Source organism: Lycium barbarum, chromosome 10, assembly GCF_019175385.1.
Source record: "Lycium barbarum isolate Lr01 chromosome 10, ASM1917538v2, whole genome shotgun sequence".
Classification (NCBI taxonomy): Eukaryota; Viridiplantae; Streptophyta; class Magnoliopsida; order Solanales; family Solanaceae; genus Lycium; species Lycium barbarum.
In genome coordinates, this window is record NC_083346.1 from 109,718,161 (window position 1) to 109,732,334 (window position 14,174).

A 14,174-nucleotide genomic window follows, 5' to 3' on the forward strand; every position below is an offset into this window, starting at 1 on the left:
CGACCTCGGAGTTCGGATAAGTGCTAGGGGAGTACTATGCCCACACCAAAGATGACCCCGATTAAAGCAAACGGAGAAGCTCAACATTTGCTACGATAAAACTAAGGCCCGGCCACCGGCCATAGCCTTCGATGTAAGGACCAAACGATCATAATGAATCGTGTCCCATTTTGCATTTGCTACAGTAAAACTAAGGCCCGGCCACCGGCCATAGCCTTCGATGTAAGGACAAAACGATCATAATGAATCGTGTCCCATTTTACATTTGCTACGGCTAAGGAAGAAAGAGTTAAAATTCTCATATGTACAAACATTTTGCAAACACAAAGTTATCAAAAGTTAGGATAACAGCTTTCTGTTAAATATACTTTGCCTGGTTGATAACCACCGTATTTCGATACTGCCTCATTCGCATACCCTACGTCGGGTACCGTGGTCGAAATTCGACAAAGTCAACGAGATCACAATGATCCAAGCCAAAATTTGATAAGCCACCGGCCCCAAAATGTCAGATAAGACCTACGGGCACGATGAATTAACGACTACGAGTCGACTTGTCCTAGAACGGACCAACAATTATAGCAAAAACAATAGCGAGCATTCAAAACGAAGAAACAAGAAAAAGACATTCTTTATATATACAAAGGATGCTCTTTGCATCAAAAAACCCAAATCCTACTAAGGCAAAAAACAAAAACAAAAGACAAAGCACAAGCCCTATGCTATCCAGCATGACTGGAGGAAGACGAGCGCTCGGACTCGGTTCGCTCGGAGTCGTCTGACTCGGACCCGAGAGCACGATTGGCTTCCTCTTCCATCCCCTTGGCCTCAAGTATCAGGGTCGGAAGATCCGAGAGGCCGTGCTCGGCTTGCTTGAGGGTGATCCGCCGAGAATTCCACTTCTCATACTCGGCAACGATAGCAGTGTGAGCCTCGGCCGCCTCAACACTTCTCCAGGTTTCTTCCAAGTAGGCCTCAGCCTTGGCCAGTCTTGCTTCCAGACCAGCCCGGTTATCCTCAAGAACACTTATCCTACCGGTGGCTGCCTCTAGCTCGGCCTTAAGGCCGTCGTTGGCAATAACCGCCTCCTCGAACTCGGCTCTTAGGCCATCACATATCCGAGATCGCTCATCGGCTTTTTCCTCGAGCACCCTTCTACGCTCATGGGATAAAACAACCTCGAACTCTAGCTGCCGGTTCCTTTCGGCCAAGCCCGTAGCATCAGCCTTCACCGAGTCCAGTTCCCCCCGGAGTTGGGAAACCGTGGCCTCAAGCTCATCTAGCTTCAAGGAAAACTGGGCTTTATCCTGGCTAAGGCCGATCTTGTCAGCCTCAAGGCTCTGGTTATAATCGGTCATAGCAGCCAGTTCACTCTTCAAATGACGGTTTTCGTTCTTAGCCGCGTCGAGCTCGGGACGGAGATTGGCCAGCACGGCCGCCCGGTTCAACTCTTCCTCTTTCTCCCGAAGAAGATGCTGGTATTTCTCCGTTTCTCGGCCCTGGGCGTCCAGTTGCCCTCGAAGATCATCTATCTCATGTTGAGCACGGATGAAGGCTTCATTGACCAGCACCACACTCTGCAGGTAAAACAAGTTAGAAAACTTAGGCAAAGTAGGGATAAAATCCTCAGATGAATTATACAAGAGTGGCTAAGAAACTTACCCGGTTTCCCGCATGCATACCCTCATTAATGAGGCACTGCCAAGTGAGCCCGGTCATTTTGCGCCTGTCCGAATCAGAGACAAGGGGTCGCAAGTAGCTCGCTACGCCCACCGGACACGACAGAAAACTGCAGTCCTCAGGAACGGTGACTACGGCCGACCTGGTTCTCCTCGGCTCCACGCTCGAGGCCGGGAAGATATCACTAAGCTATCCCTGGCACCAGACTCGGACATCCTGTTAGCTGGCGTCGTGGCCCGAGGAATAGAGAGATGACCAAAGCCCGAAGCTTCGCCGGTAGCAGGGGGAGTGCTCGAGAACATATCATCGAAATCATCGACCCGCGGAGCCGGGGTAGATGAGCTTGGAGCAGCCCCAATGTGTTCGGCCAGGGCCGGGGGCTCCGCAGTTTTAGCAGGCTCATGCTCGGGATACGGATGAGCGCCTACGGGGGCCTCGCTCTCTGGCATTGGGACGGTTCTTTGCAGGGGAGTGTCTTCCGAAGAAGTTTCACCTGAAATGTCGACAAAGTCAATCGACCGAAGAGGAGCCGGGGAAAGTATTTCTTAAGCACCTGAATGTGGAGCAGGAACTAAGAGACCTTCGCCGATGGAAGGAAGGGGTGGAACGGAGACCGCCTCTTCCGGTATTGGAGCCACGGAGGGAATAGAGCCGACTCTCCAGACGATGATGTCGGGCTCCGTCTCTTCCCTTGAAGACCGAGCGACGCTTCTTGCTTTCTTCCTTTTTGGCGTCTGCCCCTTTTCGGAGGGCCGCTTTCTTTTTGCAGCATCGGCGAGAACATGGGAAGAACCCGCTGTGTCAAACTCGGACGCCGGTGCTGGGGGAGCGGTCCCCGACTTCGATCTGGGGGCTACCGAGCCCTTAGGCAGACCTGAAAAAAAAAGATGTTAGCTAAGGTCGAAGGTGGAACGAATAAAGGAGAAAGTAGCAGAATAGAAGTAAAAGGCTACCGTGATTCTGGGCGACCCATCGGCCACGTGACAGGTGGGCCCATGTCCGGTCATCATAAGGATGCTGGTCGAGGAGTACGGTAACCCAGTCACTCAGATCCCGGATGACCGGAGGAACATACCCATTGGCTGACAAAAGTAAGGAAGAAACAGTGAGAAAGCGGAATCGAAATTTGACGAAGCAATGCTAAAGCAGTTATTCGAGGCTTCGAACATACGCTTGTTATTCCATTTCTCCGGGAAGGGCATGTGTTCGGCTGGAATAATGTCCTCGGTCTTCACCCGGACGTATCGCTCCAACCATCCCCGGTCTCTGTCTTCATCCATTTTTTAGAAGAATGGATTCCGGCTGCGTTTGGCCAGCTTCATTACACCGCTCCGGAACAGCCTCGGGGAATATAGGCTTATCAGGTGGGCCAGCGTGAACCCCTTCCCGACATTGTTGGCCAACATCCGGAGACATGCTACGACCCTCCAAACGTTTGGGCCGATCTGGGCCAATGTGACGCCACAAACCCGGCACATGTCGAGAATGACCGGGTCCACCGGGGGGTCGAGTTTGAGCATGAAGGGGTATGTATAAACATACAGAAACCCTTCATGATGGTCGGTAACAGATTCGTTTGGCCCGGGGGCAAAAACCCGAACTGGACGGGTGTCCCACCCGCAGTCGGCCCGGACTATGTCAAGCCTCTCCTCGGTAATAGATGAGGGATACCGCCTCACGTCGAATCCCCTGTCTGAAACAGAGGAAGGCTTTTCGGCCTCAAGATCTTTGTTGAAGTTGAATTTAGCTGGTATAATGTCCGAAGCCGTGGGCTCGAACTTAGCTGGAGACGCAGGCTCGGCCCCCGGGGACGACACCGGTGGAGCATCATGGGAAGTGGATTCGGACATCTTGGAAATATGAAAGAAGGAAGTTTGAAGAGAGGATTTTAAGAAGAACAACGGAACTGATGGTTCGAGGAAAGGCAAAGTGTGAAACAGCGGCGCTCGAGCAAAGAATATTCGGCAGAAATGGTGACAAAGTTGGTCCTTTTGCACGTAGTATGAAGCAATGAATCAAGAGGTAGACCAAATGTGGAATTAATTGTGTATGATTCAAGTGGGAAAAATGCAGAAATGAAGTGGAGTTGAAGAAGTTGCAGAGCGTAAAAATGGTAAAGTGAAGGGGTAAAGGGCCTTATATAGGCATAGAAGAGGAACGGTTATCGAGGACGACCAATCAGACGGCGCCACGTGCCCCCATCATTAATACGAAATGACGTGAAAAAGGCGGTTGACAGAAGTGGACCACCAGGGGCGAGACACGTGGCCGATAAAAGGGGATGCGTTATGCAACCGTTCCTGCCAAAATGTGAAGATAATGACGAGCTAACAGAACCACCGGTTTAGAAAGGTATCCACTCCCCGTTACTCCGATGGATCGGAGATCCGGGAAGTGTGGGGGCTATCTGTATACGGTAAAAACCGGATATGAGGCAAACCGGTGGAACGAGGAACCAGAGGAAAGAATGAGGATGTGCCGGATACTATTCGCCCTTGACCGGGGTAACGCTTCGGCCGGAGCTGAGCAAGGGTACCGATGGGTCTGCCTTCGACGTTGTTGAAACGGCCAAGCCCGGTGACCCGAGCATTCAAGCCCGGTGATCCGAGCATTCATGGCCGTTGGTCCGAGTAGCCGTTGGTCCGTGTGGCCGTTGCATGCGGGCCACGCGCCAGTAGCGTCCTATCACGGTCAACTACCTACCATGCGTGTGTCAGACGGCACCGTCAGTCTCATCCCACCAAATCCGTGCAGAGCTGTCCTTGTTACTATTATTTTATTAGTTCCCATTGTATGAGACCCATGGAGGTGGCACTATAAATAGGGCATATCCCCCTCCTTTGTAAGGGTTGACTCCATTACTCACCAAGAACATTCATAATAAAAGAGTTCATATATACAATCTCTCTTTCAATATCCGATTCGGCCAGGGCCGTTTGTTTCCATTTATATTGTGTTTATTTGTGTTTATTCCATCAAATATTAAAGAGATTATCATTGTTAGCCGTCTTCTCACTACGTATTCGCACGCTTATTTTACACCATCAAATGCACATCAAGATCCAAGCGTATATCCTATACCCGCGTACAAATTCAATTGGTTTCCCAAATTCGGGGTAAACAATGTGAAAATTAATAAGATGTCAATAAATATTAAATTTTGAATCTATAATTTTAAAAATATAATTGATTTAATGCTAAAAAAATTAAAAGTTAATTTGACTACATTAAATAAAAAAAAAAAATTATCGCATATTATGACACATGCATATACCGCGTTCAAATAAATTTTTTCTACTTCACTTTTGTCTCACATGTGCAGGGTTCTCTTTCTAAGTTTTTGACCTAAATAATACATTATTTAAAACAATTAACAAGAATAATATAATATTTTTAAAATTTACGAGAATAGAATAAACGTAGTTGCTAGTAGTGTTTAGTTAATATTTTTGGACTTCTTGTATAAGCTATAGAAAGGGCGAGACTGATGTCTGGATTTTTTTTTTATTTTAGGCACAATGTTTTTAGGTTGTTTCTCGTCGCATGTTAGTTCCAATTTGACTTGTTATGAGATCTACCAACAAGTCACTAGATCACTGGTTCCAATTTATTTGCTTCAGTTCCAATTTTTTGTTTTATTGTAAGCTATAAAATGCACGATAATCTAATGACTTGTTATTAGATCTCTTTGGGCATTTATTACAAAGTTATTTTATTAAGTATCAACCAATTTCTAAACCTAGCAATTTTATGAATTGGAAAAGTAGTCATTCAAGAAAATTTCCTTGAAACTTCTATCTCTCAAACTCATGAATTGGCCGGTAAATTCTCATTATTCTTGTCTAGTCAGCCACTTACATGAGGATATATGGGAAGAGTGACACTGGAAGAGATTCAATGTAATTATTATTATTTAAAGGGCAAAGTGCAAATATATCCCTTAAATTTGCAATTTAGAGCAAATATACCTCTCGTTACAAAAGTGATGTATATATACTCCTGTCGTTACAAAATGGCGCAAATATACCCCTGTCATTACAAAATGATGCAAATATACCCCTAACGGGATTTTTTTCTTAAAAAAATCATTTAGGTTATTTTTTAATTAAAAAAATCCCACGTGACTTTAAAAAAAGTCTACCTATTTTTTTTTTTTTGAGTAAACATATTTTTCTAAAGCCATGGTAATTTTTTTTTTCTGGTGTGCCGGGTATGGTTTTGTTATATCCTGTATTTTCGTACGATGAATTATTCATAAGCTGAGGTGGGGTCCACATGTCGAGATTTTTTTTTAGAACATATGACAAGTTATATGAATAATATATGCGAAGTTAAACACAACCCAAGAAGGACCCTTGAGCCAAATCAAAGTGAAAGCCCTCCAAAATAATATTTTTAAGAAAATGTTTTCGGGTGACCTGACTTCGAGGGGAAAGAACGGTATTATAAGTTTGGAATTTGGAAAAATACCAAGAGATAGAAGTTGTAGATAATTAAAATAGCTTTCCAACCATAGGTTGTGGGTCTTCATGTGACATCGGGATAAGGAGATATGGACATTTTAAGGCAGAAAGGTCAAGCTGGGCAATGAATTCGGCCCAACCCGATTCCAAGTCGGGTCAGGCCCATTTTCTTTGCCATTTAATGAAAAAATTCGGCTTTCTCTTTCATTTTCAGACCTCAACAAACCCAGAAATTTCAGAGGTAGAGAGAGAGAGAAAGAAACCAAATTTTGATCACAATCTAAGCCCCGAATCGCGAAGCTCCTGAAGAGAAAAGTGTTGTACGTCGCGTTGCCTTCAATTTGAGCTAAAACTCAACCAAGAAAGAGAGGGTGGAAGTGGTTGCTGCATATTTAAGGTAAGATTAAGGTCCATTTTTCATTGTTAACAAGTTTATTTAGAGTTTTAACGGATTAGAACGGAGAAAATAGCATTATAAACTCGTTTGTTGTTTTGTTGGGATTTATGGATTAAGGGGCTGTTTTAGGTGGATTAAATGGATGGAATTAGCTGAGTTATGATGTATAATAATTGTTGACATTGTTGTTGATGTTGTTGATAAGTTGTTGTTCTTGAATTTGGGAGAATAAAGTGTATAAAGATATTGTATACAAAGCGTATACCGGGCTGTTTTGTGCCGATATTTGGGGCAGTTTTATGTAATTTTCGTGGCTGTTTATTGACAATATTTTGGGGCTGTTTTATGTAATTTTCGTGGCTGTTTTATGACAATATTTTGGGGCTGTTTTATGTAATTTTTGTGGCTGTTTTGTGACAATATTTTGGAGTTGTTTGGTATAATATTTGTGGCTGTTTTGCGATGATATTTTGGGGACTGTTTTATGGTCGTTATGGACTGTTTTGTGGGCTGGAATATCAGAAGATTGGCTGTAGTTGTTGTTGTTATATTATGGATATACGGAAATAAAGAAGTGTATACAAGCATTGGCATCCGAATGTATATTGGGTTGTTTTGGAAGTAATTTAAGAATGGATTTAAGTCTAGTTTGATATGAAATTGTTGGTATTGTTGTTGTTGGTATTTTGATTGATGTTTGGCTAAGTTGGAATTTCGAGGATTGTTAAGTTTACAGGGGAAATGCTGCCCAATTTTCTCTAGAATTTACGACGCGTCCTTATAATCTATTAACTAATGTTAATATGAATTCTCCCGTGAAGGTAACGACGTGACATTGGGGAAGAGCAAGTGAACGATAACATAGCTAAACGACAAAGGTATGTGAGGCTAGTCCTTTCTTTCTAATGGCATGAATCCTATAGCATAAGTTCTTTTCCTCTTCATGAGTTCCTATTTTCCGGAAAGCTAGAAGCCTAAGTCCATAAATGTCTATATAAGATAAGAGATATGATATGATGATGCCATATTGATAATGATGCTATTTATTTCTTACACTCACCTTATGTACTAATTCCTTCAAGGTGAGGCAGAATGTCAATAATTGCTCCATAATGAAATCGGGGGATCACGACCTTACGCCACCCCGACAGAGTATAGTTGATCTTGAGTCTTATGCATGTACTATGATAAGCATATATGATAAGCATATTATTACAAGTATTTTTTTATGAGCATGTCATGATCATATTACACCGCGCCTAGTTGGCCGGGCAGTCACCGCCAAGGCGGGCAGCTATACGGATACACCATGACCTTTTGGCATGGGCAGACACCACTAGTGGGCGGCATGAGATGGTACCCCGGACGCGGGAGGCCTGGACGCGGGCTAATGTTATTGATTATTACACCGTTCCGATATGGACGGGCAGCTTGCATATTATGCATATATGAAATTATGATGAGTATGAGTAAGACATCATGCATTACTTCTTTTATGATTGTCATTCAGATTCAGATGTTTCATATTGATGTTCACATTATATTAACATTGTCTTTCTTTATTATTTATGCCTCTCATACTCAGTACAATGTTCGTACTGACGTCCGTTTTCTTTGGACGCTGTGTTCATACCCACAGGTAGACAGGGAGGTGAGCTTGGTCCAGACCCTTAGTAGCTGTCAGCTGATTGAGAGCACTCCATTGTCCGGAGGTGCTTATGATTCTTCTTTTGGTATATATGCATATTTTGGGCACGACGGAGTCTTGTTCCGTCTATATGTTTAGTATGTCAGTAGAGGCTCGTAGATACGCAGTGTGGGTCAGATGGTCTCACAAGATGTTATTATTATGTATATATTATTTTGATGGCCGAGAGGCAAATGTATATAAGTATTTCTGTTTCTATATAAAATATGATTTTCCTACAATTCGTGTATAAAATTGGTAAAAGGGCATTAAATGAGTAAGATGAGTATTAGAACAAGTGGTGCTCGGTGGCTAGCCCCGGGTACCCGTCACGGCCCCTAGCTGGGTCGTGACAAAAGTGGTATCAGAGCAGTTCAGTCCTAGGAAGTGTCTACGAGCCGTGTCTAGTAGAGTCTTGTTTATGGTGTGTAGCGCGACACGCTAATAAACAAGAGGCTACAGGGCATTTAGGAAAAATGACCGTCTTTCATCTTAAGAAATCGTGCGATAGAGCCAAGTTAAGGATGCAACTATCTAATCTTTTCTGTTTAATTTTCAGCAATGCCTTTGAGAAAGAAGAAGAAAGTCAGCACAATACTAGGTGCTGTGGGAGAAGGCACCAGCCGAGAGCCCCCGGTTGAACTAGGACCTAGTGAGTCTCAGAGTGCCACTCCCTCGCATGCTACCTCTATTCTACCAGTAGCAGAAGAGCATGAAGAGGTCTCCGCTCCAGCTCCAGTGCATCCAGTCCCTCCACCGGTTGCTTCGGGTTAACAAGTGACCGAGGCCATCCATTTACTGACACAGTTGATTGCCGCCCAGGCACAACGGCAGAATGCGAGTTCACGTGATCAGTCAGCTAGTACTAGAGCTCGTGATTTTATAAGTCTGAAGCCTCTGGAGTTTTTCGGGTCAAAGCCGGATGAAGACCCGCAAGGTTTTATTGATGAGATGTTGAGGACATTGAAAATTATTCATGCCTCCGAGACTGAGTCCGTGGAGTTGGCGTCTTATAGACTCCGGGACGTGGCCGTGTTATGGTATAACAACTGGGTGCTGTCAAGAGGATAGAATGCGCCTCCGCCTGTATGGCAGGAATTTGTGGATGCTTTTATTCGTCACTACTTGCCGCCCGAGGTCCGCCGAGCTAGAGCGGACTGGTTCTTGAATCTAAAGCAAGGAACCATGAGTGCTCGAGAGTATAGCCTGCAATTTAATTCCTTAGCCCGGTATGCCCCGACTATGGTGGCCGACATGGGGGATCATGTGCATAGATTTGTGAGTGGTTTGGAGCCACACTTATTCAAAGACTGTCTAACAGCCTCGTTGCAAGCAGGGATGGACATTGCCCGTATACAAGCTCATGCTCAGAATCTAGAAGGACAGCAACCTCCGCAAAGGGGTGACCGGGATATTGATCGAAGGCAAAACAAGAGAGCTAGATCGATGGGAGCAAGCAGTGAATATAAAGGGGGATCAAGGCAAAACTATTCTAGTCACTCAGGTCAATCAGTGACTAGTGTACCTCCACGAGTTGCAAACCAGGGGTACGATTTCTCTAGTCATCCCGGATCGGATCAAAGTTTTACAGAGTCGGGCTCTCGATATAGGGGAGATTATAGCCAGAGAAGACCCCCAGCACCGCGGTGTAGTCAGTGCGGTAGACTACATTCCGGACGGTGTCTCCAGGGATCAGATGCTTGTTACGCCTGTGGCCAGGTTGGGCACATGATGAGAGATTGCCCGTCGATGAGTGGTAGAGTTGGGACTCAGCCCACAGGTTCAGCAGTTGGTTCTTCATCAGCATGCCCGACAGCACAGACTCCCCAGATAACAGCAGGCCGAGGTAGAGGCAGAGGGGGAGCATCTACTTCAGGTGCCACTCAACCCCGTATATATGCTCTAACGGAGCGACAGGATCCAGAGTCATAGCCTGATGCCATCACAGGTACATCTGCACCTTTGATAATGTGTGAAAGGAGAAATGAATATTTGTAATATTAAGCAAGTATGAATTGAGAGGTTTTATTCTATGTAGCGACGGTAATCGATAAAGTACGATTTGTGATATTAACAATGTTTATATATATATATATATATATATATATATATATATATATATATATATATAAAAGAGTGACATACGCTACCAAGTAAGTTAGTTATGAATGAAAGCTCCCTTATCATGTAAACTATATTGTCAATATGTTTTATGAAGATGAGAGTATGAATTTTAAGTATCCACACTTATTCCAACCCCCGGGAGAGATTCTAGATGAAGCGCTAGCACTATGAGGTATGTGTGCTTTCTTTCATGCTTTTGGTCGTGTTGGGCCAATTTATAGTTCTATTGTATTATGGCCCTATGAGGCACAGTTACTATGGGTTGTTGTGACAGGATGGTAGTGTCATATTATAGGGGAAACTCTGGCGAAATTTTTGTAAAAATTCCCGCATAGTTTAACATTCGAGGACGAATGTTCCAAAGGGGGGAAGGATGTTATATCCCGTATTTTCGTACGATGAATTATTCATAAGCTGAGGTGGGGTCCACATGTCGAGATTTTTTTTTAGAACATATGACAAGTTATATGAATAATATATGCGAAGTTAAACACAACCCAAAAAGGACCCTTGAGCCAAATCAAAGTGAAAGCCCTCCAAAATAATATTTTTAAGAAAATGTTTTCGGGTGACCTGACTTCGAGGGGAAAGAACGGTATTATAAGTTTGGAATTTGGAAAAATACCAAGAGATAGAAGTTGTAGATAATTGAAATAGCTTTCCAACCATAGGTTGTGGGTCTTCATGTGACATCGGGATAAGGAGATATGGACATTTTAAGGCAGAAAGGTCAAGCTGGGCAATGAATTCGGCCCAACCCGATTCCAAGTCGGGTCAGGCCCATTTTCTTTGCCATTTAATGAAAAAATTCGGCTTTCTCTTTCATTTTCAGACCTCAACAAACCCAGAAATTTCAGAGGTAGAGAGAGAGAGAAAGAAACCAAATTTTGATCACAATCTAAGCCCCGAATCGCGAAGCTCCTGAAGAGAAAAGTGTTGTACGTCGCGTTGCCTTCAATTTGAGCTAAAACTCAACCAAGAAAGAGAGGGTGGAAGTGGTTGCTGCATATTTAAGGTAAGATTAAGGTCCATTTTTCATTGTTAACAAGTTTATTTAGAGTTTTAACGGATTAGAACGGAGAAAATAGCATTATAAACTCGTTTGTTGTTTTGTTGGGATTTATGGATTAAGGGGCTGTTTTAGGTGGATTAAATGGATGGAATTAGCTGAGTTATGATGTATAATAATTGTTGACATTGTTGTTGATGTTGTTGATAAGTTGTTGTTCTTGAATTTGGGAGAATAAAGTGTATAAAGATATTGTATACAAAGCGTATACCGGGCTGTTTTGTGCCGATATTTGGGGCAGTTTTATGTAATTTTCGTGGCTGTTTATTGAAAATATTTTGGGGCTGTTTTATGTAATTTTCGTGGCTGTTTTATGACAATATTTTGGGGCTGTTTTATGTAATTTTTGTGGCTGTTTTGTGACAATATTTTGGAGTTGTTTGGTATAATATTTGTGGCTGTTTTGCGATGATATTTTGGGGACTGTTTTATGGTCGTTATGGACTGTTTTGTGGGCTGGAATATCGGAAGATTGGCTGTAGTTGTTGTTGTTATATTATGGATATACGGAAATAAAGAAGTGTATACAAGCATTGGCATCCGAATGTATATTGGGTTGTTTTGGAAGTAATTTAAGAATGGATTTAAGTCTAGTTTGATATGAAATTGTTGGTATTGTTGTTGTTGGTATTTTGATTGATGTTTGGCTAAGTTGGAATTTCGAGGATTGTTAAGTTTACAGGGGAAATGCTGCCCAATTTTCTCTAGAATTTACGACGCGTCCTTATAATCTATTAACTAATGTTAATATGAATTCTCCCGTGAAGGTAACGACGTGACATTGGGGAAGAGCAAGTGAACGATAACATAGCTAAACGACAAAGGTATGTGAGGCTAGTCCTTTCTTTCTAATGGCATGAATCCTATAGCATAAGTTCTTTTCCTCTTCATGAGTTCCTATTTTCCGGAAAGCTAGAAGCCTAAGTCCATAAATGTCTATATAAGATAAGAGATATGATATGATGATGCCATATTGATAATGATGCTATTTATTTCTTACACTCACCTTATGTACTAATTCCTTCAAGGTGAGGCAGAATGTCAATAATTGCTCCATAATGAAATCGGGGGATCACGACCTTACGCCACCCCGACAGAGTATAGTTGATCTTGAGTCTTATGCATGTACTATGATAAGCATATTATGATAAGCATATTATTACAAGTATTTTTTTATGAGCATGTCATGATCATATTACACCGCGCCTAGTTGGCCGGGCAGTCACCGCCAAGGCGGGCAGCTATACGGATACACCATGACCTTTTGGCATGGGCAGACACCACTAGTGGGCGGCATGAGATGGTACCCCGGACGCGGGAGGCCTGGACGCGGGCTAATGTTATTGATTATTACACCGTTCCGATATGGACAGGCAGCTTGCATATTATGCATATATGAAATTATGATGAGTATGAGTAAGACAGCATGCATTACTTCTTTTATGATTGTCATTCAGATTCAGATGTTTCATATTGATGTTCACATTATATTAACATTGTCTTTCTTTATTATTTATGCCTCTCATACTCAGTACAATGTTCGTACTGACGTCCGTTTTCTTTGGACGCTGTGTTCATGCCCACAGGTAGACAGGGAGGTGAGCTTGGTCCAGACCCTTAGTAGCTGTCAGCTGATTGAGAGCACTCCATTGTTCGGAGGTGCTTATGATTCTTCTTTTGGTATATATGCATATTTTGGGCACGACAGAGTCTTGTTCCGTCTATATGTTTAGTATGTCAGTAGAGGCTCGTAGATACGCAGTGTGGGTCAGATGGTCTCACAAGATGTTATTATTATGTATATATTATTTTGATGGCCGAGAGGCAAATGTATATAAGTATTTATGTTTCTATATAAAATATGATTTTCCTACAATTCGTGTATAAAATTGATAAAAGGGCATTAAATGAGTAAGATGAGTATTAGAACGAGTGGTGCTCGGTAGCTAGCCCCGGGTACCCATCACGGCCCCTAGCTGGGTCGTGACAGGTTTGTTTAAAAAAATATCTCTGTGACTATAAAAAAATAAGTCTATCCATTTTTTTTAAATGAACAAGACCCGACCCATCAGAAAAAAAAATTACTATGTGGCTTTAGAAAAGTATGTCTACTAAAAAAAATGGGTAGACTTCTTTTTTAAAGTCACGTTGCCTTTTTCTTAATTAAAGTCACGTTGCATTTTTTTTAAAGTCACGTTGCATTTTTTTTAATAACCTGAATGATATTTTTTTTAAAAAAAAATACTCTGTTAGCAAAAATGGTATATTTGCACCATTTTGTAATGTCAGGGGTATATTTGCACCATTTTGTAATGTCAGGGGTATATTTGCACCATTTTGTAACGGCAAGGGTATATGTATAGGACTTTTGTAATGAGGGGTATATCTGCTCTAGATCGCAAAGTTGAGGAGTATATTTGCACCTTTGCCCTTATTTAAAAAAAAAAAACTTTTAATCAAATTAAAATTAGTTAAAATAAAAAAAGACTATAACAAAAACTTGCCTGATCTTTGTTATTATTATTCTTTTAATGTATCATTCATAGAGACAAAATTAAAGAACAAATCTAATTAAGTTACTCCCTCTTACGTGGCACAAAAAAATATCATCTTTTTATTTAGAGACAATTTAACTTTATGAGATGATTTACAACCATATAAATATTTAAGGCTTATTTTGAACCACAATACTTTAGACTTGCATAAGAATGGGACATATCATTTTGATCTTACTACTTCTTTTGTCCAAACAAG